The sequence below is a fragment of the Bos javanicus genome, chromosome 14 (assembly GCF_032452875.1).
Source record: "Bos javanicus breed banteng chromosome 14, ARS-OSU_banteng_1.0, whole genome shotgun sequence".
Lineage (NCBI taxonomy): Eukaryota > Metazoa > Chordata > Mammalia > Artiodactyla > Bovidae > Bos > Bos javanicus.
In genome coordinates this window covers 78,684,544-78,712,475 of record NC_083881.1, presented here as the reverse complement: position 1 = coordinate 78,712,475, position 27,932 = coordinate 78,684,544, and the positions used below count along the sequence as shown (strand labels likewise).

The following is a 27,932-nucleotide window of genomic DNA, read 5'->3' as shown; positions in this document are numbered from 1 at the left end:
TTCTGATATTTTTGTAAAAATTACTATTTTTAAATCCATCTTATGAAAGAATACTTACCACATGGCTAAAAGATGAAGTCATTTCAAACTACAAAGTAGGAAGAAAAATTAATCTTTCCCTGAAACCAATTCTACAAATGTTAACAGAATTATTGGCTATAATGTCAAACGCTATCTCTTCTTATTTGTTCTTAGTGCTAGGTTTTGTTTTTTTTTTCTCAGCATCATTAAAATTTTGTATCTCTTCCAGTGGCATATCATCAATCTTATAACATTATTTCCTAGTTGTTTTTAAATAAGGAAGTAAATTATTATAAAATATACACATTTTATTAACAAAACTTTTGACCTATTTTATTCTAGCACTGGGGTGTCTTCTACTTCAATAATTATTAAATTCTGCTATATCTTAGGTACAAACGGCTTATTTCTTATATATTTTTTGACAATGTCAGGAAAATAAAAGAAATTGACCCCAGTATGATTAGATTAATTCACCTTAAAATATGACTCAGATCATCATTATAAATGTTTCAAATCTATTCTATATATAAAACAGGAAAATATTCTAACAATATTCTTGGATATACATCTATGGTGAAAAGACTAAAATTTTAAAATGACAGCATCAAATCCACATCATTAGTTTCCAAGGGAAAATATTTGAAAGACTATTTTAAGAATTGAACAGTATCTAAACCACAGGCAAATATTGCCAATATGTGTGGGTGTATTCAAAAATATGTACACATCTGTAAAACTAGATTTGCAAAGCTGATGTTGTTTCCTGGTGGATAATAAGGAAGAAATGTCTGCAAAGTAGTCAGAAAACATTATAGTAAGATAGGAAAATGACATTGGCTCTAATGTTTTGGGGAGAAAAAATTGTGAATAAATATTTAAAAATTCAACTGGCAAGGAGAAATATATTGAAACACTATCGGTCCTTCCTGGTGGTTTTTGTTTGTTTGTTTGTTTTTGTTTTTTTGAGTGATGCACTACTGACACTATAAACAATCTCACCAGGACAATAAGTGCAAATAATAGACCCTCTCAATTAAGCCAAGTAAACAGGCTACCATAACTAGACAGATGATTTGTAGAAATGCTAGTAAAAAGGTTAGACTGGCACTGTAGGAAGCCAGCTTAAGGGCAAGCTAAGTGAGATTCATGGACTATAGTCTGAAAAACACTGAAGAAGCATTAAGCCCATTCCATCAGTTAGTTATAGATTTTACTCCATTATAATTTAGAATATATATCTACTGGGTTCTCTTCCAGCTTCCCCGGTGGCTCAGCAATAAAGAACCCGCCTGCAATGCAGGAGTCGCAGGAGACGTGACTTCTATGGATTGGGAAGATCCCCTGGAGGAGGGCATGCACCCCACCCAGTATTCTTGCCTGGAGAATCCCATGGACAGAGGAGCCAGGTGGGCTATGGTTCATGGGGTCGCAAAGAGCTACACACGACTGAGTGACTTAGCATGCACGCACGTGCACAAACTGACTTTAGTTACCTGAAATGCAATTTCTGAATGTTTCCTTTCAATTTCCATTTATACCCTTCCTTCCCACATTCGAAGCCAAGTGAGAAGCAAAGGAAGCAAATATGGCTGAAAGAGATATGCGTAGTTTTGACCATTAAAACACAATCAGGAAAAAAGCGATTCAATAGATGCATAAATGGGATTGCAAAGGAGACTGTGTCTTATGAGGAATCCTAAGAGAGGTAGAAACGGCTGTTGAGTCACTTGTGATCAAACAGTATGAGGTGATGCTAACAAGTTTCATAAATAACACGCTTCCCTGGTGACTCAGACAGTAAAGAATCCGCCTGCAATGCGGGAGACCCAGGTTTGATACTTGGGTTGGGATGATCCCCTGGAGAAGGGAATGGCAACCCACTCCACTAATCTTGCCTGGAGAATCCTATGGACAGAGGAGCCTACAGTCCATGGAGTCACAGAGTCAGACCCAACTGACTGATACTATAAATAATATTATTTATTACTATCATTGATAATATCAGCCAACATAGAAGGTATTTGGTACAGAGTTCTAGATACATTGCATAAAAAAATTCTTTAAATCTACTTACAACTTTATGAAGTAGGTGTGACTATTGCCTTGATTTTGCAGATGAAGACACTGAAGCACTGTGAGGTTATATAATTTGCTCAAGGTCAATCCCAACTGATTTGTATCTGAAATGTTTGCAGTTAAATGTCAAACAATGGAATTATGGTTCTAGAGACAGACTTGTCCAATGATAGAATAAGCCTCCCCCAGATTTAGAGAAATTCCATAAGGAACACGTACTAATTTATGGTTAGATGAGGCAATATTTCTATACTGTCTATTTATACCCTCTCTGATTTTAGAGTTAAAAAGACATGTGGCCCATATTAAGGTTAAAAAAAATCCATATTTGCTTGTATATAAGTATTATAAAAGAGGGAAATGGGTTAGAAAAAATATTACATATTCCTATACTTACAGCTCGTACATATACTCTAGTCCTTAACTTTAAGGATTAGAATTTAGTTGTGATTATTGAAAGTTTGTGTGTGTGTGTGTTTGGTCTTTTTTTTTTTTTTTTGCAGTATAGAAAGCTATACTGCAACCTTAAGTTTTAGATGATATTAACATATTTAACGGAGAAGGCAATGGCACCCCACTCCAGTACTCTTGCTTGGAAAATCCATGGATGGAGGAGCCTGGTAGGCTGCAGTCCATGGGGTCGCTAGGAGTCAGACACCACTGAGTGGCTTCACTTTCGCTTTTCACTTTCATGCATTGGAGAAGGAAATGGCAACTCACTCCAGTATTCTTGCCTGGAGAATCTCAGGGACGAGGGAGCCTGGTGGGCTGCCATCTATGAGGTCGCACAGAGTTGGACAAGACTGAAGTGACTTAGCAGCAGCAGCAACATATTTAAACTTAATATCAGCTACTTAATATTGACCACCAGAACAAAAACTTTAATATTTTTTAATTCCAGCTTCCTCATTTATAGAATGGGTAAAATATTTCAACTAACAGTAAAATTTCACCTATAAAAATACCATATCATTCAGTATTTTTACTATTACTTTTTCACTGTAGAGTACATCATGAGAAACTGGACTGGAAGAAACACAAGCTGGAATCAAGATTGCCAGGAGAAACATCAATAACCTCAGATATGCAGATGACACCACCCTTATGGCAGAAAGTGAAGAGGAACTCAAAAGCCTCTTGATGAAAGTGAAGGTGGAGAGTGAAAAAGTTGGCTTAAAGCTCAACATTCAGAAAACGAAGATCATGGCATCCGGTCCCACCACTTCATGGGAAATAGATGGGGAAACAGTGGAAACAATGTCAGACTTTATTTTTCTGGGCTCCAAAATCACTGCAGATGGTGACTGCAGCCATGAAATTCAAGGACACTTATTCCTTGGAAGGAAAGTTATGACCAACCTAGATAGCATATTCAAAAGCAGAGACATTACCTTGCCAACAAAGGTCCATCTGGTCAAAGCTATGGTTTTTCCAGTAGTCATGTATGGGTTTGAGAGTTGGAGTATAAATAAAGCTGAGTGCTGAAGAATTGATGCTTTTGAACTGTGGTGTTGGAGAAGACTCTTGAGAGTCCCTTGGACTGCAAGGAGATCCAACCAGTCCATTCTGAAGGAGATCAGCCCTGGGATTTCTTTGGAAGGAATGATGCTAAAGCTGAAACGCCAGTACTTTGGCCACCTCGTGCGAAGAGTTGACTCATTGGAAAAGACTCTGATGCTGGGAGGGATTGGGGGCAGGAGGAGAAGGGGACGACAGAGGATGAGATGGCTGGATGGCATCACTGACTCGATGGATGTGAGTCTGGGTGAACTCCGGGAGTTGGTGATGGGCAGGGAAGGGAGGCCTGGCGTGCTGCGATTCATGGGGTCGCAAAGAGTCGGACACGAGTGAGCGACTGATCCTACCTGATCTCACTGTAGAGCATAATATACACATAGTAAAGGCACAGAATACTAAAGTATAACTCAATAAATGATCCCAAAGCAAACATCCATTCAACCACCACCCAACCCAAAAAACAAAGATTTTCAGTAGCTCAGAAGCCTGCTTGCTATCCATTCCTACTCACGATTCTCTTACTCTCCAAATAGAACTGCTATCCCAGCTTCTGACAATACAGCTTAGAGTCTGCATTGGATCTTGCTTTTGATGGACTTGTACAATATGCTTTCCTGATAGTCCTTCTTTGATCAGTATCATTTCCTAATGTGTTTCCCTTTTTGTGTATTGTCCCATTGAATGAATATGCCAAATTTATTAACCCACTACACTCTTCAAAGACATGGATTCCGGCCCCACCCCACCCCGCCCTGGCCCCCAAGGGCCATTACAAATAATACTGTATGAGTAGACTTCTCATTTGCTCTCTCTATGTTAGGAAAACTTTAAGTTGGAATTCTGCATCATAGTGTATCTGCTGTTCAAATATAGGTAACAGTCAAATTTGAGAGACTATTTCAGTGCTGGGAAGTCTAGCAATCCCAGAATATTTAATTCAATCAAGGGATGAGATTAAAAAGCTGTTTCTGTGCCTGCGAGAGATGATCTATTCTGGTTCACTCCCACTTGGTTGGTTCTTTATGCCAGCCACACAAAACTTTGTTGTTTTACCAGGATTTTCCTCCTTATCTGACCCTAGATCCAAATTCCTCCCTCTGAATGCCTGTGTTAGTCAAAACTACTACTCAGGTTTTGAGCTGCCAGCCATATCTTTTGGAATTAGCAAATTCCTACAAGGAAAATAAATATTATATTCTGGATTGTTCTTTTCTCTCTGTGCTTATAGTGATTCATTTCCTCAGTGACTTACGTCTTCAATCATATTTACTTTTTTTAAACATAGCTTTCTTTAATTTCAGCAGGAGGTTTGTCTGAATCAGCTGGTTTACCAATCTGAGAAATGAGACTTTTCAAGCAATCCATATTTAATGGAAACAGTAAGATAGGATATCGGAGCAAATATAGAAGAATGAATAAAATCAATAAAAACTGTAATTTATTATATAAAGTGTTACTTGTAGCCATTCACAAAGAAATCAAACAATAATTACAACAACACAAAAATGAAATTACTAAGTAAAATTCATTTGAATGAAAAAAATAATGTAGACTCAAAATATAATATGCCAGAGTATCAGCAACTGGAAATATATGTCTATTTAAAATCCAAATGAAAATATGTCTCTGTAAAAACATTATTTTTATAGGCAGATATAAATAGTTCATCACACTCCAAAATATAACAATTAAAATAAATCTGTATTTATGTACATATTAATTAGCACTGTCAATTACAGCTCATCAATCACAATAAATAAAGCTATATGTTTAAAATAAAATGCAATAAAACATCAAATTAATGAAAGCTACCTTAAAATTCAGTACCTTTCTTTAATCAATGTAATAATTGGACCTACAGTTTATAATACTAAGTGAAGAAAGTCAGAAAAAGAAAGATAAATACCATAGATATCACTTATATGTGGAATCCAAAATATGACACAAAATGATTTATGAAACAGAAGCAGACTCACAGACACAGAAAGTAAACTCATGGTTACCAAAAGGGAAAGGAGATGGGGGAGGAGTAAATTAGGAGGCTGAGGCTGGCATATGCATACTACCATATACAAAATAAACAACACCCCGCCAGATAGCACAGGGAGCTACACGCAATACCCTGCAATAAACTGTAAGAGAAAAGAACATGGAAAATCACGGGATCATTCTGCTATACATCAGAAACTAACAGAACATTGTAAATCAACTGTATTACAATTTAAAGAATTCCAGAAAATAAGCATTCCTTATGTTAAATAGAAACAAAATTACTCATTTACTCATTAAGTCTCATCCAGTGGCATACACGTAGTAGTAGCTTACGGTATATAATTAAAGCTATGTTCAAAGGAGAAATTCCTGCTTTGACATTGTCATTGCTAACAGGAAAAAATGAAAAGAAATTGTGCTTTGACTACAAGAAAACTATGATGGAAAAGCAAGTAAACAAGAATCTATATAGAAATTAATTAGAAAAGAGGAAAGCAAGAAAAAGCATTAAAAATTTGTTCAAAATCTGGTTCTTAAAGACACATACACACAAAAATACACAGAAAGAGAGAGAGTTCCAAGAAAATATATTCAAAGAAAAAAAGAAAGAAGATCAAAATATATGAATTAAAAATGAAGAGGGCAGTATATTCTCTGGTGTGGAGATTTAAAATGAGATAAAAGATTGAAATATCTAGTCTAATATAATTGACCCTCCCTGTTAATCACATTTTTCTATGAAAAGTAATTAATAAAATTTATTCAGAAGACAATGATTAAAAATAAAATTAATTTTTTTTCTATGTTAATAAATTAAATTCAGGAGACACATAAACTGACTAAGAATAAAATATGATAGTTTTACCAATGCTATTTTCAAAATAAATGAAAAATAATATATGAATTAATACATGAATTATTTTGACATTATATTTCATGAGTTATAACATGGATTGTCATATTGTAATATGACATTTTATAGTCATTGTGTAGGAACATAATGCTGGTTTAACACAGCAAATTTCATTTATTAATATAAATAATATCAATGTATTAATGTAGAAACATAATCATCTGAATCAATGATAAATTAAATTTTTTATCTCAAAAAAAGTTACTTCTAGACAAACATTAAGATGGACACTATCAAAAAAACAGAAAGAACAAATGTTACCAAGGTTGTAGAGAAATTAGAACCCTTGTGCATTGCTGAGAGGAATGTAAAACAGGAGAGCCACTCTAGAAAACAGTATGATAGCTTCTCAAAAAATTAAAAACGGAATTACCAATTAACCTCACAATGTCAATGCTGCATATACACACACAAAATCGAGAGCAGGGACACAAACCTGCATTTGCACACCCACGTTCAGAGCAGCACTGTTCACAGTAGCTAAAATGTGGAAACAACGCACGTGCCCATCAAGTAATACATGGACAAGAAAAATGTGGCATCCGTAAAGAATGGACAAGAAAAATGTGGCATCCATAGCCGATGGGGTGTTATTTAGTCGTAAAAAAGAAGACAATTCTAACAGGCTCCAGCATGGATGGACACTAAGGAATTATTCTAAGTGAAACAAGCCAGTTACAAAAAGATGAATGCTGTTTGGGGTTCACAGTGCAGTCAGAACCCTAAAGGCAGACAGAAGAATGGTGATTTCCAGAAGCTAGGGCAGAGACGACTGTGATGATGGGAGGTTATGTTTAACAGGCATAGAGCCTCAGATGAAAAGAGCTCTGGAGATGGACGGTGGCGATGGTTGCACAACAGGTGACTGTTTTTAACTACTGAAGTGTGTACTTGAAACTTTAAGATGGTCAGTTTTGTGCACTGTGTATTTACCACAATTTTTTTAAGAGTACAAGAATCAAGAGAACATAATTTGGGGCTTTAAAAAAATGTATGCGAAAATGCACATTTGCTAATAAAATAGTTCATAGTTTTAATATGATCCCAATCAAAACATCAAAGATTTATGGGAATCTAGCAAAGTAATTCTCAAAGCTATCTGGAAAAATTTATCTAGGTTTATACCCAAAATGAGTAGGATGTGCAGGTATCTTTGTTATTTCTCTATTGCTACATAAAAAAAAACACCAAAAAATTAGCAATTTCATAAAATCCAAATATATCATCCCGTGGCTGCATGGGTCAAGAACGGGTAGGGTGCAGCTGAGTCCTCTTGGTCATGTAGCTGCAGTCAGAGTGCCAGGCAGGTTGCGTTTTCCTCTGGAGGGCTGATTGGGGAAGAATCCGCTTTGAATCTCATTTGCTTCAGGGTTAGCAGAAGAACTTCTGTCCGTTTGGTCAGCTAGAACAAAGTCTTATATAACGTAACAATTAAGATCGTGAGACTCTGCCATATGCAGTAACCTAATCAAAAAACTGGCATCCCACTGCTTCTGCCATATTCTATTGATTGTAAACACATCTTCTATCGAAAGCAAGTCACAGCTGTCACCCACACTCAAGAGGAGGGAGTCATGTAAGGATACAATCTACTGCGTCGCTGCAGGCTGTGTCTGCAGCAATGTATATACTAACGGATATTGCTAAGTAACAACATTTAAAACAATCTAAGCCACCTATGGCTGATTGATGTTGATGTATGGCAGAAACCAGCACAACACGGTAAAGAAATTATCCTCCAATTAAAAATAATTATTATTTTTTTTAATCTAAGCAACAGCATAACAAGAGTGAAATAAAATAAGTTTAGCAATGAACTCTGGGTATGTATGTGTAAAGCAGTTTAATATGTGTTAAGGGTGCATTTAACATAGAAAGTAGCTAAAGTATCTATGTTTGTATAGATAGTAAAACATTGAGTTTCATAAAAGAGAGTGGGGAAAATATGAAATAACCTTTCAATTATCCTTGTGTCTTTATGTAGAGTCTAATTATAGCTGGGCAAGTACTTCTAAAGGGGAAATGTCCTCAGAGTCTGGTAACAGGTAATCTTTCCGTCCTAGTTTTCAGCTTTCTTCTAAGTGAGTGAATCTGTGTGTATGTGTGTGAATGCATACACGTGGGTATTTTATTATAAAATGCTGATAGTTGCATTAGTGTGCCAAGGCCATGGGCTTCCCTGCTGCCTCAGTGGTAAAGAATCCACCTCTCAATGCAGGAGACACAGGTTTGATCCTGGGCTTGAAAGATGCCCTGGAGAAGGAAGTGGTAACCCACTCCAGGATTCTTGCCCACGAAATCCCATGAATGCCTGGTGGGCTACAGTTCATGGAATCAAAAAAGAGTCAGACATGACTGGGTGACTTTCACCTAAGTATAAATCGCAGATTGAAGTATTTATTTTAGTAAGCCCACTAAAATGCAAAATGTCATTTGTCCTTAGCAGATTTATTTTAAAATCTCAAAAATGGGCAAAAAAAATTCTCATTGAGTGACATAAACATAGGCATATTCTGTCATTTCTTAATTTCTCAAAATCATGATACAAATAAGTAGCAAAATTACAGAACATTAACATTCTCACAACCAATTGATAGTTCACCCCAGAAGGGTTTATTTCAAAAAATGACACAAAAATATTTTGAGAAAATGAGAATTATCTGCCAAAGAGAAATTAGCAAACATAGAATGAGTTGGTTTTATAAACTTAAAAAACATAAAGTGATTAGAGAAAACTTGTAAGTATAATAGAAAGTAATATTTTAAATGTTTTACTTTCCTGAGTTATGAAAAATTGAACATTCCTATTCAATTATTGCATTTTCCTTCCAAAATCAACATATGTCAACAAACATATGTCATGTAATTTTTTAAGGGTACTTTTGAACTGTAGTTACACATTATCCTTCTAATTTGATCAGCCATTTTAAATTCTGAAAATCTAAAGTAAAAAAGGTTTTTGAACAACTAAACATTTCCAAAAGTAGAACCTAGGATACTTATTTAGAATAGATTAGATTTTGTTGTAATGAAAAATACACATATGATGCATCTTGGTTACAGATAATATAAAAGACCACCATCATCTTCCGAGGTTTTTAACAGAATTATAAAAGCTATTTGTAAAATGTATAGTTAGAGGGAAAAGTCATACACTTATAGCAGCCTCATTTATGTGAAGTGGTGATACTGGTTTTTTAAGAGTTAATATTTTAAACTTAAAAAAAAAAAGCAAGACCTCCAAAACTCTACCTTTCTGATAACCACATGTCTTCAGACAGTGAGTAAAAGAGCAGGACTCAGTTTCAAAGGGATGATATTCTTTTCCTTTCATAACTTCAGATTCCAGCAACAGGTAAGAACAGGACAACTTAAAAGCCAATTTTAAAAGTCACTTTTAAGACCCCCTGGCATGTGAAAGAGACAGGGCTCAGTTGTGCTGAGCCAAAATGAGCATCACATACCTTTATAAAACACTACTGCATGGGGACACAGCTAGTCCTAATTCATCTGTTGTTTGAAAAATGTATAAAGAGGAGATGAAATAAATCATCTAAATATTGCTTTGAAAGGGCTTTCTCTGTTCTATGTTCTGTGGCAACTGTCCTAAACTGATTCAACTGGTCTCTTTTCCATTTTTTTTACATTTTAATTTGGGTTTGTTTAATTCATATTTTTCCCTGGGAAACATGGCATATGTTTCTGATGATTTCTGTAATTTACAAATGTGACGTCAGTATTATTAAACTATCGTTAGATGACAAAATAAAGAAAAATATTATTTAATTTGAAATTAAACTAGCTTTCAAAAAATATTTCTAAAGGAAGGGGGAAACATTGTACTAGTAAGAGATACATCAGTTGTTTCAATAATGTGAAATCTATTGGTTAAATATCAAATAATAAAATCTGATAAAGTGAATTATGGTTTCACCAATAAAACTGTACAAATGATGGCTGGTAAATCTTCAAGATAGCTTATCTAGCTTTGTAATTAATGAAGTCTTTATAATCTTTGTCTTATTATTTACTTTGAATAATTTATGTACTTATAATCATCATTCCAATGATAAAAAAAAAAATGCCAAGCAGAGTAGAAGATAAATACACAGACCAATATTCAGAATTGATCATTAACCTAATCCATAAAAATGAATTTATCACTCATCTATAGCTGATACATTTTGAGGAATTAATTAGACTTATACTGTGCATGGGGTTCTCCAGGCAAGAATAATGGAGTTGCTGCCATTTCCTTCTCCAGTGGACCTTTTTTTTGTCAGAACTCTTCACTGTGAGCCTACTGTCTTGGGTGCTCCCACACAGCATTGCTGGTAGCTTCATTGAGTTACACAAGCCCTTGTGCTACCACAAGGCTGTGGTCCATGAAGGCGTATTCTTCCCTGGAGAACTGCATGGCTAGCTGCTGCTGCTGCTGCAGCTGCTGCTCCTGCTGCTAAGTCACTTCAGTCATGTCTGACTCTGTGCGACCCCAGAGATGGCAGCCCACCAGGCTCCCCGTCCCTGAGATTCTCCAGGGAAGAACGCTGGAGTGGGTTGCCATTTCCTTCTCCAATACAGGAAAGTGAAAAGTGAAAGTGAAGCTGCTCAGTCGTGTCCGACTCTTAAGGACCCCATGGACTGCAGCCCACCAGGCTCCTCTGCCCATGAGATTTTCCAGGCAAGAGTACTGGAGTGGGTTGCCATTGCCTTCTCCCCATGGCTAGAATGAAAGGCAAAAATATGACACTAGAAGATGAGCCCCCCAGTCAGAAGGTGGTCAATATGCTACTGGGAAAGAGCAGAGGGCAGTTATTATTGGCTCCAGCAGAAGTGACATATCCAGGTCAAAGTAGAAACCACACTCAGCTGTGGGTGTGTCTGGTGGTGAAAGTAAAGTCCAATGCTACAAAGAACAATGTTGCATAGGAACTTGGAACGTTGGAACCATGATTCCAGGTAAATTAGACGTGGTCAAGCAAGAGATAGCAAGAATGACCACCCACATTTTAGGGATCAGAGAACTAAAATAGACAGGAATGGGAGAATTTAATTCAGATCACCATTTGTCTACTACTGTGGGCAAGAATCCCTTAGAAGAAATGGAGCAGTCCTCATAGTCAACACAAGAGTCTGATGTGCAGTACTTGGGTGCAATCTCAAAAAAGATAGAATGATTCCTGTCCATTACCAAAGCAAACCATTCAGCATCGAAGTAATTCAAGTCTATGCCTCAGCCACTGATGCCAAAGGAGCTGAAACTGACCTGTTCCATGAACGCCTACAATATCTTCTAGAACTCACACCCCCAAAAGCTGTCCTTTCCATCATAGGGGATCAGAATGTAAAAGGAGGGAGTCAAAAGATGCCCGGAAGTAACAGGAAAGTCTGACTCCAGAGTACAAACTGAAGAAGAGCAAAGGCTAACAGAGTTTTGTCAACAAAGCACACTGGGCCGCCGGTGGCTTGAAATGCAACTTTAGAAAGACTAATATCATGGCATCTGGTCCCATTACTTGACAGCAAATAGAAGGGAAACAGTGAAAGCAGTGACAGATTTTATTTTCTTGGGCTCCAAAATCATCCAGTAAGGTAAAAGACACTTGGTCCTTGGAAGGAAAGCTGTGATAAACATAGACAGTGTATTAGAAAGCAGACATATCACTTTGCTGACAAAGGTCCATATAGTCAAAGCTAGGGTTTTTCCAGTGGTCATGTATAAATGTGAGAGTTGAACCATAAAGAAGACTGAGTGCTGAAGAATTGATGCTTTCAAATTATGGTGCTGGAGAAGACTCTTGAGATTCCCTCAGACAGCAAGGATATCAAACCAGTCAATCTTCAAGGAAATCAGTCCTGAATACTCATTGGAATGACTGTGGCTGAAGCTGAGGCTCCAATATTTTGGCCACCTGATGCAAAGAGCCAACTCGTTGGAAAAGACTGATACTGGGAAAGACTGAAGACAAAAGGGGGAAAGAGTGGCAGAGGATGAGATGTTTGATAGCATCATCGGCACAATGGACATGAATCTGAGCAAACCCTAGGAAATAGCAGAAACAGAAGAGCCTGGCCTGCTCCAGTCCATGGGGTCTCCAAGAGTCAGACATGACTTAGCAACTGAACAGCAACAGTTAGACTTTCGCAAATTTACCCCATTGCAATGAGCAGGTCTCTTAAAGGATTGGAAGTCATTCAGTTAATTGATTCAAAATATGTATTGTATTGATTAGTGTGCTTCATAATACTGGGAAATACTATTGGCTAAGAAACGTTTCCACCTCTTAGTGAGTTTATAGTTAAATGGAAGTGGAAAAGAGAAGAAATTTCAATTTATTACTATGGCATATATAAAATTCAAAACTTCACCTCTTTCATGCTTAAAAGTTGCAGTTAGCTGTAAATGCATATGAGAATAAAGGATGATGAACTATCAGTTCAATTCAGTTGCTCAGTCATGTCCAGTTCTGCAATCCCGTGGACTACAGCATGCCAGGCTTCCCTGTCTATCACTAACTCCCTGAGGTTATTCAAATTCACGTCCATTGAGTCAGTGATGCCATCCAACCATCTCATCCTCTGTTATCCCTTTCTCCTCCTGCCTTCAATCTTTCCCAGCATCTGGGTTTTTTCAAATAAGTCAGTTTTTTGCATCAGGTGGCCAAAGCTTTGGAGCTTCAGCTTCAGCATCAGTCCATCCAGTGAATTTTCAGGACTGATCTCCTTTAAGATGGACTGGTTGGATCTCCTTGCAGTCCAAGGGACTCTCAAGAGTCTTCTCCAACACCACAGTTCAAAAGCATCAATTCTTCAGCACTCAGCTTTATTTATACTCCAACTCTCAAACCCATACATGACTACTGGAAAAACCATAGCTTTGACCACATGGACCTTTGTTGGCAAGGTTATGTCTCTGCTTTTTAATATCCTATCTAGGTTGGTCATAACTTTTCTCCCAAGGAGCAAGCGTCTTTTAATTTTATGGCTGCAGTGACCATCTGCAATGATTTTGGAACCCCCAAAATAAAGTCTCTCACTGTTTCCATTGTTTCCCCTTCTATTTGCCATGAAGTGAAGGGACCACTTCTGTAGATAGGATCTACAGAATCAAAATTTGCTGAGGAGTAACTAACGGCAGAATGGCCCCAGAAACAAGACAAAGGATAATGTGACTTTCCCAGGCACTGATCATACTGCTTCTTAGCTGTTGCGTTGTACTGTACCTGAAACTCAGGAGGATACTGAGCACAGAAGTGAAGCAGCATGGTAGCTCCGCTATGCAGAGGCTGTGGTGACTTATTGCATCAAATCTAATTAAAATTTTCTCTACTTTTAGGTATTTATACGGTCTACGTTTTCCAATTCAATAAACACTCTTGTATACACATTTTTGGGCTTCCCTGGTATTTCAGCTGGTAAAAAATCTGCCTGCAATGCAGGTGACCCAGGTTTGATTCCTGAGTCAGGAAGTTCCCCTGGAGAAGGGATAAGCTACCCACTCCAGATTCTTGGGCTTCCCTGTTGTCTCAGATGGTAAAGAATCCATCTGCAATGCAGGAAACCTAGGTTCAGTCCCTGGGTTGGGAAGATCAACTCGAGGAGGACATGGTAACCCACTCCAATATTCTTCCCTGGAGAATCCCCATGGACAGAGGAGCCTGGCGGGCTGCAATCCAAGGGGTCGAAAAGGGTCAGACAGGACTTAGCACAGCACAGCATAAGCACTGTCTGCACTCACGATTCTGTTCTCTCACAGTAAAAAGTTCAGTGTGAAATTTTTGGGTCAGAGAGAATGGAATTATTATGTCAGAGATAAAATATTTAGGAAATTTGGTGCATAAGCCCAGATTTCTTGAAAAATTATGATGTATAGCTATTTTACTTATGATATGGGGAAAAACATATATTTCAGTTAAAACTCTATAACTTCACTGTCCAGCAACTAATGATCAGAAATTATTAAAAATTATAATTTAATTAATTGAATAAATAAAATTAAAATTCATTTTCTCAGTCACACTAGACATATGGCAGATACTCAATAATCATATATGGCTAATACATATCATATTTGATACTAAAGATACAGAAAATTTCCATCATCACAAAAAGTTCTGTTGGACAGAAATACAATTCAGTCAAAGTTTTAAATCATTTTCTATATGCTATAATAAGATGATATTTTGTTTCACTACATTTTCTATTAAGGTTGGATATCTTTTTTTTTCATTTTAATAAATATTTGCATATTAGAGATGTGACCCTGTTTCTTTCAGATTTTGTTGTTTTGTTTTGTTTTCCCCAGAGAAAAGTTATTTTTCTCTTTGAGTGGTAAAGCTGAGAATGGAGATGTTTAAGCATGAAGGTAACAAAGATTTTCTCTTATTTCTGAATTTTTGAATTCTGAATTTCTGAATTTTGAAATTTCTGAATTTCCTATGGAAACTCTTTTTTAAAACAAAATTATAATTTTTTAAATTTATGATTTCAATAAATCTGGAAATATTTCATGTGATATATGAGATTGGTATCTAACTTTCTATTTTCAAATGAAAAAATCTCCTGTCTATGTAACATTTATTGATAAAATTTCCTTATCGCACTGTTTTAAAATATGTCTATATCTTTCTAGACATTCATCTTTGGTTTCACTGATGAGTCTATTTTTGCATTTTACTTATTTTTGTTAAATCATATAGTGCTTAATCAATTTAAAATTGAATATCTTCTCAATCTTTTTCTTAAACATCCCAGGTATTTTCACATTTCTTTTTGTAAAGAATGTCTGGAATAATTTTTCCAAGTTCAAAAATGCTGAATTATTTTTCAAATTGTATCAAATTTTAATTCAGGGATTGTATATTTTTAGAATATCTGATTTTTAACCATCAGTTATATTGCATGCTGCTACATTTGCCCCTCCTTTCTTCTTCCTTACTAGAATACTGTGTCTTCTTGTCATGTAAATCCCTTGTATGTTTCAAAAAATATTCCCTACCATACCATGATCATTACTGCTATGCATCTAGTTCAATCTTATTTCAAAACAATTATTAATGATACATTTTTTAAAGCTTGATGTTTGTACATTCACATGGCAACTGACTACAACCCTGAACAATTCTATTTACTTTAAAAGTTTTGCATTGATGTTTCTCTTTAATGCACATGATCATGATATCTGAAAATATTGATGTTAGTTAAAAACAAAATTCCATGGACTAAAGTCATTTTTGGTGAGGACAGAGTAATTTCTTTGTGCTTTGGCTCCTCCTCCATGGAAGTGGCCCCGAAGGAACATCTTCTCAGTGGTGTCCTCTTCTCGTTAGACCTAAGTCTCCTAGCCTAGACAGTATTGTCATGAGTAGGAGTAAATCCCTGCTACCTTTAAGAAACTGGATTAAAGAAAAATGGAAGAAATGATGGTATGCTTTATCCTTGACCTCCATTTGAACCATTAAATGCTATTTATCCATAGTGAGGGAAGGAAGAAAAGAGATCAGATCAGATCAGATTAAATCAGTTGCTCAGTCATGTCTGACTCTTTGCGACCCCATGAATCGCAGCACGCCAGGCCTCCCTGTCCATCACCAACTCCCGGAGTTCACTCAGATTCACGTCCATCGAGTCAGTGGCACCATCCAGCCATCTCATCCTCTGTTGTCCCCTTCTCCTCTTGCCCCCAATCGCTTCCAGCATCAGAGTCTTTCCCAATGAGTCAACTCTTCGCATGAGGTGGCCAAAGTACTGGAGTTTCAGCTTTCCTTCCAAAGAAATCCCAGGACTGATCTCCTTCAGAATGGACTGGTTGGATCTCCTTGCAGTCCAAGGGACTCTCAAGAGTCTTCTCCAACACCACAGTTCAAAAGCATCAATTCTTCGGTGCTCAGCTTTCTTCACAGTCCAACTCTCACATCCATACATGACCACAGGAAAAACCACAGCCTTGACTAGAAGAACCTTTGTTGGCAAAGTAATGTCTCTGCTTTTGAATATGCTATCTAGGTAGGTCATAACTTTCCTTCCAAGGAGTAAGTGTCTTTTAATTTCATGGCTGCAGTCACCATCTGCAGTGATTTTGGAGCCCAGAAAAATAAAGTCTGACACTGTTTCCAGTGTTTCCCCATCTATTTGCCATGAAGTGATGGGACTGGATGACATGATCTTCGTTTTCTGAATGTTGAGCTTTAAGCCAACTTTTTCACTCTCCACTTTCACCTTCATCAAGAGGCTTTTGAGTTCCTCTTCACTTTCTGCCATAAGGGTGGTGTCATCTGCATACCTGAGGTTATTGATATTTCTTCTGGCTATCTTGATTCCAGCTTGTGTTTCTTCCAGCCCAGCATTTCTCATGATGTACTCTGCATAGAAGTTAAATAAGCAGGGTGACAATATACAGCCTTGATGTACTCCTTTTCCTATTTGGAACCAGTCTGTTGTTCCATGTCCAGTTCTAACTGTTGCTTCCTGACCTGCATACAAATTTCTCAAGAGGCAGATCAGGTGGTTTGGTATTCCCATCTCTTGAAGAATTTTCCACACCAAGCTTCGGTGAGTGAGGCCCACAACTTTATTTTCAAAAGGAACTTTTATACCTTGACTTGTACATAGAGGGAAATGAAAGATGCAAAGTCATACAGAGTCAGCCCAAACATTACATCTGTTTTGTCTTTATCAAAACCAGGATTTTTTCTGCATACTTTTCCCAAAACAATGTTGTGTACAACATCTTCTGGCCTTGGAGGCCTGTGGACATTTTATGACCCTTTTTTGATAAAGGCTGCTCAGCCAGAAAACTTGTTTTCCCTTAAAGTGTTTCTTCTTTATTTCTCCCAGCCTCAGAAAGTACTAAACAGAGTTACATTCTCAGGGAGCAAAGGTGCAGTGAGTTACAACAAAGAAAGAACCAATTAGCTCAAAGGTCTGATGTGGTTGATTCCGAGGCTGCTGCTTGTTGTCCTTACATTCCAACTATGCTAACCAATGCACTCCCAGGCGCACAGTGGGTAAGGGATGTGGGCACCTGGCAGCAAGCACTGGCCCAATAATGAAGTCCTACACCAGCACTACTCTAATAGCTTTTAACTCTTTGAAAGGCTCTATATTTTTAGAATGTTTTAAGCTTACCATGTCTCTCACAGTGGGGAGGCTGTAATCAATCACATGCGTAGCTGCAAGAGTCTGGATAAACCTGTCAGGCAAGCTAGAAAGCCATCAGAGGGATTTGAATTGAAACACTCCTATCATGCCCAGTAGACTTATTAACTAAAGCCCTAAGTTGACTTTTTCCAGAGAAAGGTGGTCGGGGATAGCCTTAGAAGAGTTGGTGAAAGGCACAAAATAGTAAGACAGACAGATTCTGGTTTTGGGGCAGACGCTCGAGCAGATCCAGGCAATCTCTCGAGCCATGATCCGCCTTGCTCGTCATGGCTCTTCCACATGACCTTGTCATGGGTGGGATCTCCCGTGGTGGCTCCCGGCAGTGGCCCACGGGCTGAGTTGCTCCTTGGCATGTGGAACACTCCCAGACCAGGGGCTGAAGCTGCACCCCTGCACTGGCAGGAGGATTCTCATCCACTGTTACCCCCGGGAAGCCCCTCACTCACCTTATGGTCTACACACACACCCTTCACTAACCTCTCCAAAACGGGGAATGTTGATGGAATACGCCAAACGTTCTTTAATTTCCTTCCTGGAACACCGCGATGCTTTCCCGGAAAAGGAAGTCATGCTCCTGGTGTCTTCATCAGTTTTTCTGGAGCATTTTGCATCCAGCAAAGTTTCCTTGAGGTTGTGTTTTGCTACCTTCTCATGTTGCAATTTCACTGCCCATAAATGTTGGGGTTTTATTTTAATTGTGTTATCTCCTTCTTCTTTTCTTTCTATACTTGTGCACTTTTTGCTCAAAGAGAGAAGATAGTCTTATTCTCAGCTTCACCTTTTATATTATAGATTTTTAATATTTATCTATACCCAAAAGCTGTTTCCTCCCCCAAGTCAAGTTGTGAAACTACCTAATTCCAGCTAGTCTCAAATACCAGTTTAGTATTTCTAAATGCTTAAAGTTATACACTACTGTGAAACTGAAGTAAATAAATAAAAGTAACTAAGGTATCAGAATTATATAAAAATTTTACCAAAATGAATACTAGTATGTCTAATCATGTTGATAAGACAGCCTCTTGAAACCCCATGGAATCTTCAGCCTTCAGTTCCTCTGGTTTTATTGATATTCTTTCCTATATCACCCTTCTGGGACACTATAGCTTCTTACTTTCTCAGTTTCCTGAAGAGCTCCATTCCAGCTGAAAAGCCTCCTGGGATAGACAGGGCGGAAGAATAATGATCCTCACTGTTAAAAGGCTTAGGTAAGATTTGACTTTTTAAGATCTCCACCACCACCACGACAGTTTCATATTGGAGAGGAGCTTCCCCTATTCCCTAGAGTCTCTGAAAAAACCAGAAGTTCCAGTCTGGTTGTACATGCTAAGGAGTTCATGTGTAATAAGAAGATCTTCTTGCATTAACATTTTCTGAATAAGGAGGCTAGACTTTCAGCTCATGCTAGCATCTTCCTGGGAGTCTAGACTGATAATCACAATATCAGTCTGTATTGGAAGCTGTGACCTCCCCCCGAAAAGTGGAACTGATGACTAAAATTACTTACATTGTATTTTAAAACATAATTTACCATTATCCCAAAATATGAATATGTGGCTGGATTTCTATTATTTCAAATCACTGAATCATCTTTTTAATTCCTATGCAGAGTTAAAACCAGCCAGAATCATGACGAGTAGGGGCATTTCAGCTATTTCATGAGTCAGTACTGATCAGTGTGTGCTTTGTCACCCAGTCAAGTCCGACTCTTTGTGACCCCATAGACTGTAGCCTGCCAGGCTCCTCTCTCCATGGGGATTCTCCAGGCAAGAATACTGGAGTGGGTTGCCATGTCATCCTCCAACGGATCTTCCCAACCCAGGGATCGAACCCAGGTCTCCTGCATTGCAGGTGGATTCTGTACCTACTGAGCCACAAGGGAAGCCCCTGATCACTGTAGCTAAATTGATGTTTCCTTACTCAGTCTCAATTGTGAAGTTACAAAGTTTATGTGAGGCTTGGGCTGCAGTTAAATGGTCACGTGCATTAGATAAACGTCAGTGGGATGATATAATCAGTAACAATTGTGACCTTCTTTTCCATTGCAATTTTCTTTTTATTGGATTACCAGGCTAAAATGTAGCTTGATTTTTTAAATTAGAAAATAACTTTTAAAGTTTTAAGATTATTCAAAAATTATCTTAAAAATCGTTCCTTCCCTTCCTTGCCACTTCCTTCAAAAAAGAAAATAAATGCATTACCATCCATACCTCCCACAATTATGATGTGATCACAGCTCTGCCTTAGGCCCAGAGGAGAATGTGGGGAAAAGAAAGCAGTTTATTTGTTAGTGTGATGAAAGTGTTTTGGTATTTCCTTTATAGTCTACGCTCCCATTATTATTATTGCTTTTCATTTATCAATATTTAAATATACCTAGTATTGTGATTCTCTTGTAAATAAATTATTATTTTCCCTCATAGTTTATAAAGCTTCACCTAACGTTAACAGCATCCTCTTCACTGTTCTGAATCATCTAAATACATTTATTGGTTGCTGTTGTTCAGTGGCTAAGTTGTGTTTGACCTCTTTACAACATTTATTGGTATTTGTTCTTAATGCTTCTCATTTTATGTAATATACATCATGTTTTTAAAGCCTTCCTAAATATCTATAGAATTTAAGAAACTATAATTCAAGCATTGTTATATATCTAACACCAGGATATTGTACTCTTCTGGATGACTTTTCTCTGATCAGCAGCCCTTAATATTCTCTTTGAGGCAGAAAAAAGGGAGAGTTAATAGTTGTCAAAATTAAAGGTCTACTGAAATGTATACACTACTATGTATAAAATAGATAACTAATTTATCTTCTGTACAGCACAAGGAGCTCTACTCAGTTCTCTGTGGTGACCTAAATGGGAAGGGAATCTAAAAAATAGCGGATATATGTATATGTATGACTGATTCACCTCACTTCGTGATACAGCCAGAAATTAACACAACACTGTATAGCAACGATACTCCAAATTAAGAAAAAAAAATAAAATAAAATGCAGAACGAGAGCAAGGACATATGTTTCTATCAGGATGAACTCCCAATGCAAACACTGGTAAATCTGTTTATATCTGTGCAATGAATGTAACTGTTCACCAGTCAATCTAAATGGAACACATGCATGTATAAAACAGGAAAAAAAATTTCTGCACATAGTAAAAAGAAGACAATTCAAATGCATACTTAGAAACCATAATAAAAACATTACCTTGAGATTAAAATTTTGAAGTTGAAGGAAAGTTTATATATATATATATATATGCATATATTTCCATTGTGTAAATCACAAAGCTAGTTAGTCCATATGCTAGAGTCAGAACATAGGCCTTAATAAAGATGTGTGGTTTCCACTACAAGACACTCATAAAAATATAAGCAAAACCCATCGGAGAAACAACTGCTACCCAAAGAAAACACACTTTTTTTTTCAAACAGTATTTCAGATTTCAGAAAAGAAATCTTTTTGAAGCACTTCTGTGTTCATGAAAATAATAGTCATTGATTTGTCTTTCCTTGTAAAATGTAAGAGAATAATAAGGCCACTCTACGAGCAATGTCAAAGAAAAATGTGCTTTAATTCAGTCCATGTCCACGCTGGATGCAGAATTCTTCACTGGAGTGTGATGCTCACTCTCCTCACTGCATCTGAGGTGGCTAAAGATGCGCTTCAGATCATGCCAATATTTCTTTACTAATTTTGCTTTGGTCAAAAATCTCAAATATCTTTGTTAATTAATCAATGAAAGATCTTACTGTTCTTTAATTTCACTTTATACAGTATTGGGAATAATAGTAAATTTGCTCATTACTGGATACTAAATTTTCTTTTTTTTTAGTATCCTTTTATTATTATTTTTTTAAGTGCAAATGCTCACACAACTTTGACTTATAAGGTAGTTCTATATATAAATTGTTAGTGACTTTGATATTATAAACTACGTACAATTAAACATGGTTCCAGGGTACATAATTACGCTTCTCACACCAGAGGACAATTCTAGTTGAGATTAAAAAGAAAGTGTGATACGAATATGTCCACTCATACGTAACAGAATGGGAAGTCTCCCTCAGTTTATGCAGATGACTTCTACTCGTTATTGCACAGTGCGAATTTGTAGGGGAAAAAATAATACACTAACCCTTGGGTCCCATACAGGCAAATTACGATTGCATTCTTCAGGCTGTTTCAATAGGACTGGATTTGGCCATTCCCATTTAGAAAATACCAAGAAAAATTTATGTACAAGAGTTGATGCTATTGCATTTGGATAAAGCTGGCAAGTTCTTGCTACTAGCACAGCCAGGAAACACCACCAAGGAAACCTAATATATTGGAATAGATGTTGTGGCGTTTGGGCCACAGTTTGATAGCTCTCAGGGTTAACCTGAAGTTGTCAATGTTTGGTACTAGATGTAAAATTTCATCGGTTACCCTGCAACCGTTAAGACTTCTTATACATCTTATATCTAAATTTTTAAGCAGACTGTCATCTCTTAAGTCCAAGTCTTCTGGAATAGTCTGCAGTGCTAATCTTGCAAACGAAATATCAATCTCTATCCCATCAAAACACAGTTTGATAAGTGGTACAAATGCCTCTTCAACAGCTCTTAAATCTTTTACTTCTTCCTGTAATTTCAACTTATCATAGAGTGAGGTGAAAAAATCACTTCGATCAACATGTCTCAGTGCAACACACAGTGCATCAATATCAGCACCTTTTGTATGTACTCCTAATCTATAAGATCCAAATGTAAAAATTTTCCCACCAACATTTTCAGTTACAGATGGTGGAAGATTCTTGCTTTCACTGATTTCTCGTATCCACTCTTTTACCAGGTTATTTAATTTTCCCAAAATTAAAATCCTGCGCTGCAGTTCCTCTTCCTCTTCAAAAAACCCCAAAGGGCTTCAGAGTCTCAACTAGCTTCTGTGTGAGTAGGCAGTCAGTCTCCTTGGGGGCTGCTAAGCTGATGGGAGAAGTAATGCCATAGTGCTTCTGTGGTGGCCGTGTTTGCTGCAACCGCCGCCGCTGCCGCCCTGGGCATGATCCACTGAGGCGGGAGGGAGGGGGTGCGGGCCTGCCTTAGCCCTGGGTCCTACCCGACTCCTGCACCCGCTCCCGCCGCTTTAAGCGCTTCTCCTCCTTCCCCTTCGTCCTAACATGGCCTGGATACTAAATTTTCATCAGAGATTATACTGTTGCATTTGACATAGTCGTTGACTGAAAAATAATTGGCCGAGATTCGGCCAGCCACCACGAATAGGGCTGTCTGGTGGGGAGCTTCAATAGCTTCCCTTTCAGAAATAATGTTGTCTTAGAATTTGGCAGCTGGCATCATTTAGTGTTCTATAGCCCCTTGTCATTCATTACTTGTTACTTGTTACAAGCAAATATTTATTGAGCATCTAATGTAGTTTTCCTATGCTTTGAGTAGAAAGATGCAAAAACCACTACTATCAACTCTCTCATCGTGTATTTTAAAGTATATTTGACCAGAATATGCTTTGATATTCTGGGTTAAAAGTGGAAGTTCCTTTCTTAACATTTAGTAGTTAGCTGTATCTTTATAGTTATATACATCTACCTCCATAATCTATCCTTGCTTTGGAATTTATAAAAATAATGCTGTATTTGAATGCCTAAATTTCTCTCAGGTAATGCATTAAACTACAATAGGTATTAACAGCCTTACTGGGTAACTGATTCAAAAGCAGAGTCCAATCTCTTACAAATTACATGAGCTGAGTTAAATACATCAACTTTTCCAAGTTTTTTCCAATGTTTCCAACATGTAAGATTGGTTTTGAAGCACATCACAGGTAATACAGGCTTTACATAGTGGATGTGTGATAATAATAATATTAATAAATGATAATTAAAGAACTAAGTCTAATGGAAAATTCACTGAGTTTACAATTTAATCTGAAGGAAATGTAATGTAAGTTTCAAGTTAAGCACACATTGCTATCTTTCCTAGACTGTGGCTCTACATTCTAAAGTTTTTAAAGATTGGTGTATATGCTATGCTAATATGTAGCCAGTACATCAGAAACTGACTGCTTCTAAGTAACAGAATAAAATAACCTTAAAATGGGGCTCTGCTCAGATTGAATTATATGAGCAGCGAAAAACTTAAGCCCATATTTTAATACAAATCTAGAAACATTTAAAAAATTTGAAAATACATTTTAAAATTACAACTGCACATCAATGCTCTTTATGGTTACAGTGTTAATAAACTGTCATAAAATTAAATGTCTATCAAAAATCGCCATATGAATGAAATATATTTGGTGGTGAGTGGCTTTAATATCCACTTAAAATTTGCAACATAAAAAATCAAGAATGATGTTGCAAAAATTGAAGGTAAGTACTGTGACATTTTTAAAATCAAAGATGAAAATTCCAAGACTTTTTAAAGTGAATATTTCTTATTTCCAGAAGAAGGGTTTCATGAAAAAAAAAATACAATTATATAACACAAAGTCTCATCTAGGAAATATTAAATATTACCCTCTGTTAATATTTAGAGGCAATAACTTTATGACTCTTTCTAACTATGGTAATTCTTAACATTTTTTTCACATTCACATTTTTTGGTATTTTTCACTTTTCTAATTTTTAAAAATTGTGGTAAGATGCACATAACATAAAAATTTACCACCATAACCACTCTGAATTTTACAGTTCACTAGTGTTAAGGACAGACTTCCCTGGTGGCTCAGGAGTAAAGAATCTGCCTGTAATGCAGAAGCTGTAGGTCTGATTCCCTGGTTCGATAAGATCCCCTGGAGGAGGGCATGCAACCCACTGCAGTCTAGCGTGGAGAGTGCCATGGACTGAGGAGCCTGGTGGGCTACGGTCCACAGGGTCACAAACGGTCAGACACAACGGGACAGCTGAGCACGCAAGCAGGCAGTGTTACAGACACTCACACTGTTGTGCAAACAGTCTTGAGAACTCCTCTTTTGTAAAACTGGGAATCTATTTTTTTTTAAAAAAGCAGAAAATAACAAGGTTGAGCCAACATGTAGACAAATTGAAACATTTGTCACCTGCTGGTGAGCATGGATACCAGTGGGTGACGTCCTGAATAAATTAAAAATATAATTGCCATATGACCCAACAATTCCACTTTGGGACATAAACCCAAAATAATTGAAAGCCGGATCTCAAAGAGACACTCATGTCCATAAAATATTATTCACAATAGTCAAAAGGTGGAAGCAGTTTAAGCATTCACCCAGTGATGAATGAACGAGTAAATGAGTAAACAGGCAATGCAGGAGAGCCGGGTTTGATGCCTGAGTTGGGAAGATCCCCTTGGAGAAGGGAGTAGTCCGCTCCAGTATTCTTGCCTGGAGAATTCCATGGACAGAGGAGTTTTCAGGTTACAGTCTGTGGGGTTTCAGACTCAAACATAACTGAACGACTAACACACCACACACACACACACACACACACACACATAAAGAAAGGAAATTGTCCTCTAATCAGTATAGAGATAAGAGAAATGATTATAAGTGATGTGTACTCTCCACGATTAGCATGATAAAGACGTTGCGACTTTACCAAATTATGAATGATTGAAGCCAGAGAACACAGTGAAAAATTGATGCATTCATTTTCAAGGGTGAGGTTATTTTCAAGGATCTTAAAATACATTACAATGTTTTTTCATCTTGATATTATGCTAGACGTCTATAAAGAAGAATGATTCTGATCTCAGATGCATCCAGATTCAGTTGTGCCACTTGTACCCATATGAATCCTGTAATTCTCGTTTTTCATGACTTTATAGTTCGCAATAATGCCTTTCTAGAATGGGGTTAAATAAAGCTATATTTATAGGTGACATGATTATATATATATACATATATATACACAAAATAACTTAAGGACACATTAAGAACTTTAGAACTAATAAACAAGTTCATAAGCGTTGCAGGACAGAGGATCAATATAGAAAAATCTGTTGCTATTTCTATACATTACCAATGAGCCATCAAAAATTGAAATCACAAAGCAATTCAATTAACAATGGCATCAAAAAACGAAATACTTAGGAATAAATGTAATGCAAATCCAAAGGTTATAACCTAAAAACTTTGACATTGCTGAAAGAAATTATAGAAGACTTAAATAAATGAAAGAAAAAAAAAAACATGTTCATGGATTATAAAACTTAATAAATGATAAGATAGCAATATGCCTCAAACTGATCTTAAAGTAAATGCAATTTCTATCAAAATCTCAGCAAGCTTTTTTGCAGAAATGGACACACTGATCTAAAATTCATACAGAAATACAATCTTTACAAAAAGAGAAGTGATAGGGGAAAAGAACAGAGCTGAAGGACTCACTTCTCAATTTGAAAACTTACAATAAATAGTCAAGAATGTGTGGAACTAAAATAAGGAGAAATATAGAGAGACAGAGACATAAATAGTCAATTGATCAATCAATGTGATAGAGCTGAAGGTTCAGAAATAAACTCTTATGTTAATGGTCAGTTGAATTTTGACAAGAGTCCCAAGACAACTCAATCAGAAAGAATAGTCTTCTCAACAAATGGTGCTATTCACATACAAATGTAATAAAGTTAAAACTTCTTTCTCTTGCCATACAAAAAAAATGAACTCAAAATGAATCATAGATCTAAGTATAAAAGCTAAAACTGTAAAAATATAAGAGGAAAATACAATAGTTAATCTTCAAATTCTCGGGTTGGACAAAGTCTTTTTAGATAACTGCAAAAACAAAAGGGACAAAATAAAAAGCAGATAAATTAGACTTCAGCAAAATTAAAAGTTTCTGCTTCAGTGGATACCATAAAAAAGTGATCTTAGCCAAGTGACCAAAGTGAGCGTCAATGGTGATAAGTCATCTTGACGATATGTAAGCTTAATGCTATGAAAAGAATTTTTCACCTCCAAAGCATTCTCAGTAAAAATCTATAATCCTAGCCTAATCATGAGAAAAACAGTCAACAAGCCCATGAGGAACACTGTATGAACTGCCCATTCAGTACTCAAAACTGTCAAGGTCATGAAAAACAAAGAAATTCTGAGAATCTATTACAGTCAAGAGGAACTTCAGGAGACATGACAACTGAATGGAACGTGGTGCCCAGATGGAATCCTGGAACAGAAAATTAGGTTAGGCAAAATGTAAGGGATCTGAGTAGAATATGGACTTTAGGTAATAAAAACTGTCAATATTGGTTCATTGATGCAAACAAATTGACCATACTAATATAAGACGCTAATAATATTGGAAAGTTGGCGTGGCTAGATAGCACCACCGCCTCAATGGACATGAATTTGAGCAAACTCTGGGAGATAGTGAAGGACGGAAGAGCCTGGTGTGCTGCAGTCCACGGGCCCACAGAGAATCAGACACGACTTAGAGACTGCACAACAAAAATAAATTATCCAGTTTTAAAAAGATCATGTTGATTTAAAAATAAGGATCAAAAGTATATGTTGATAATAATATTAGACAAAATGGACAGTAAGACAGTAAATACTATGAGCAAAATAAAAAAGCATTTTAAAACAATAAAGAGCTAACGAACTCAGAAATTATTCAATTTAAAATATACTAGATAAACATGGTCTCAAAATATATAAATCAAAAAATAATTAGAAGTACAAGGATACTGGCAGTGGGCATGAAGCTCCTAAGTCAAAGGCAAAAGTCAACGTATTTAATTTACAACAGGAGCAACAGACAGACTAACACTCATACCAGTTCCCTGAGCACCAGGGCAGGCAGGACACTGTGAGTAATCGGATGATGCTTTACAGCAGCGGGATGCATTACAGGAGTGAACCCGAGCTAGCAGAATCTCCAGTCTTACAAGAAGGCTGCTAGCAAAAGCAGCCCATACGGTGTTCCAGGAGAAGGCTTTGTTGTCATCCTGGTCAGAAAATAAATCTCTCTACCCAACGGGAGGCCCTATCTCTACCTTCCCAAACTATTTCCTATAAATCTTTGAAACAACACCCAAAAATAGGAGCAGATCCCAGATGTGCAGAAACCCCATGGGGAGTTGTCCTCCACACCATTGAAAGAGTGAAGAAGGAAGCATAAAAGTGAAAGAATATATTGAAAATCCATATGACCTAAAAGGGACTTGTATCAAAACAGAAATATTTCACACATATCAATAAGAAAGAGATGATATAATTTTTAGAAATGAGCCAAGACCAAGACTCCTAGTCCAATTTAATCTCTTCTACTCA

General features: G+C 36.9%; 1 pseudogene; it reads right to left on the bottom strand.

Annotated features, from left to right (window-relative positions):
* Positions 1-21,881: 21,881 nt before the first annotated feature.
* On the bottom strand, positions 21,882-27,606 carry LOC133260190 (poly(A) polymerase alpha-like; annotated as a pseudogene).
* Positions 27,607-27,932: the final 326 nt, after the last annotated feature.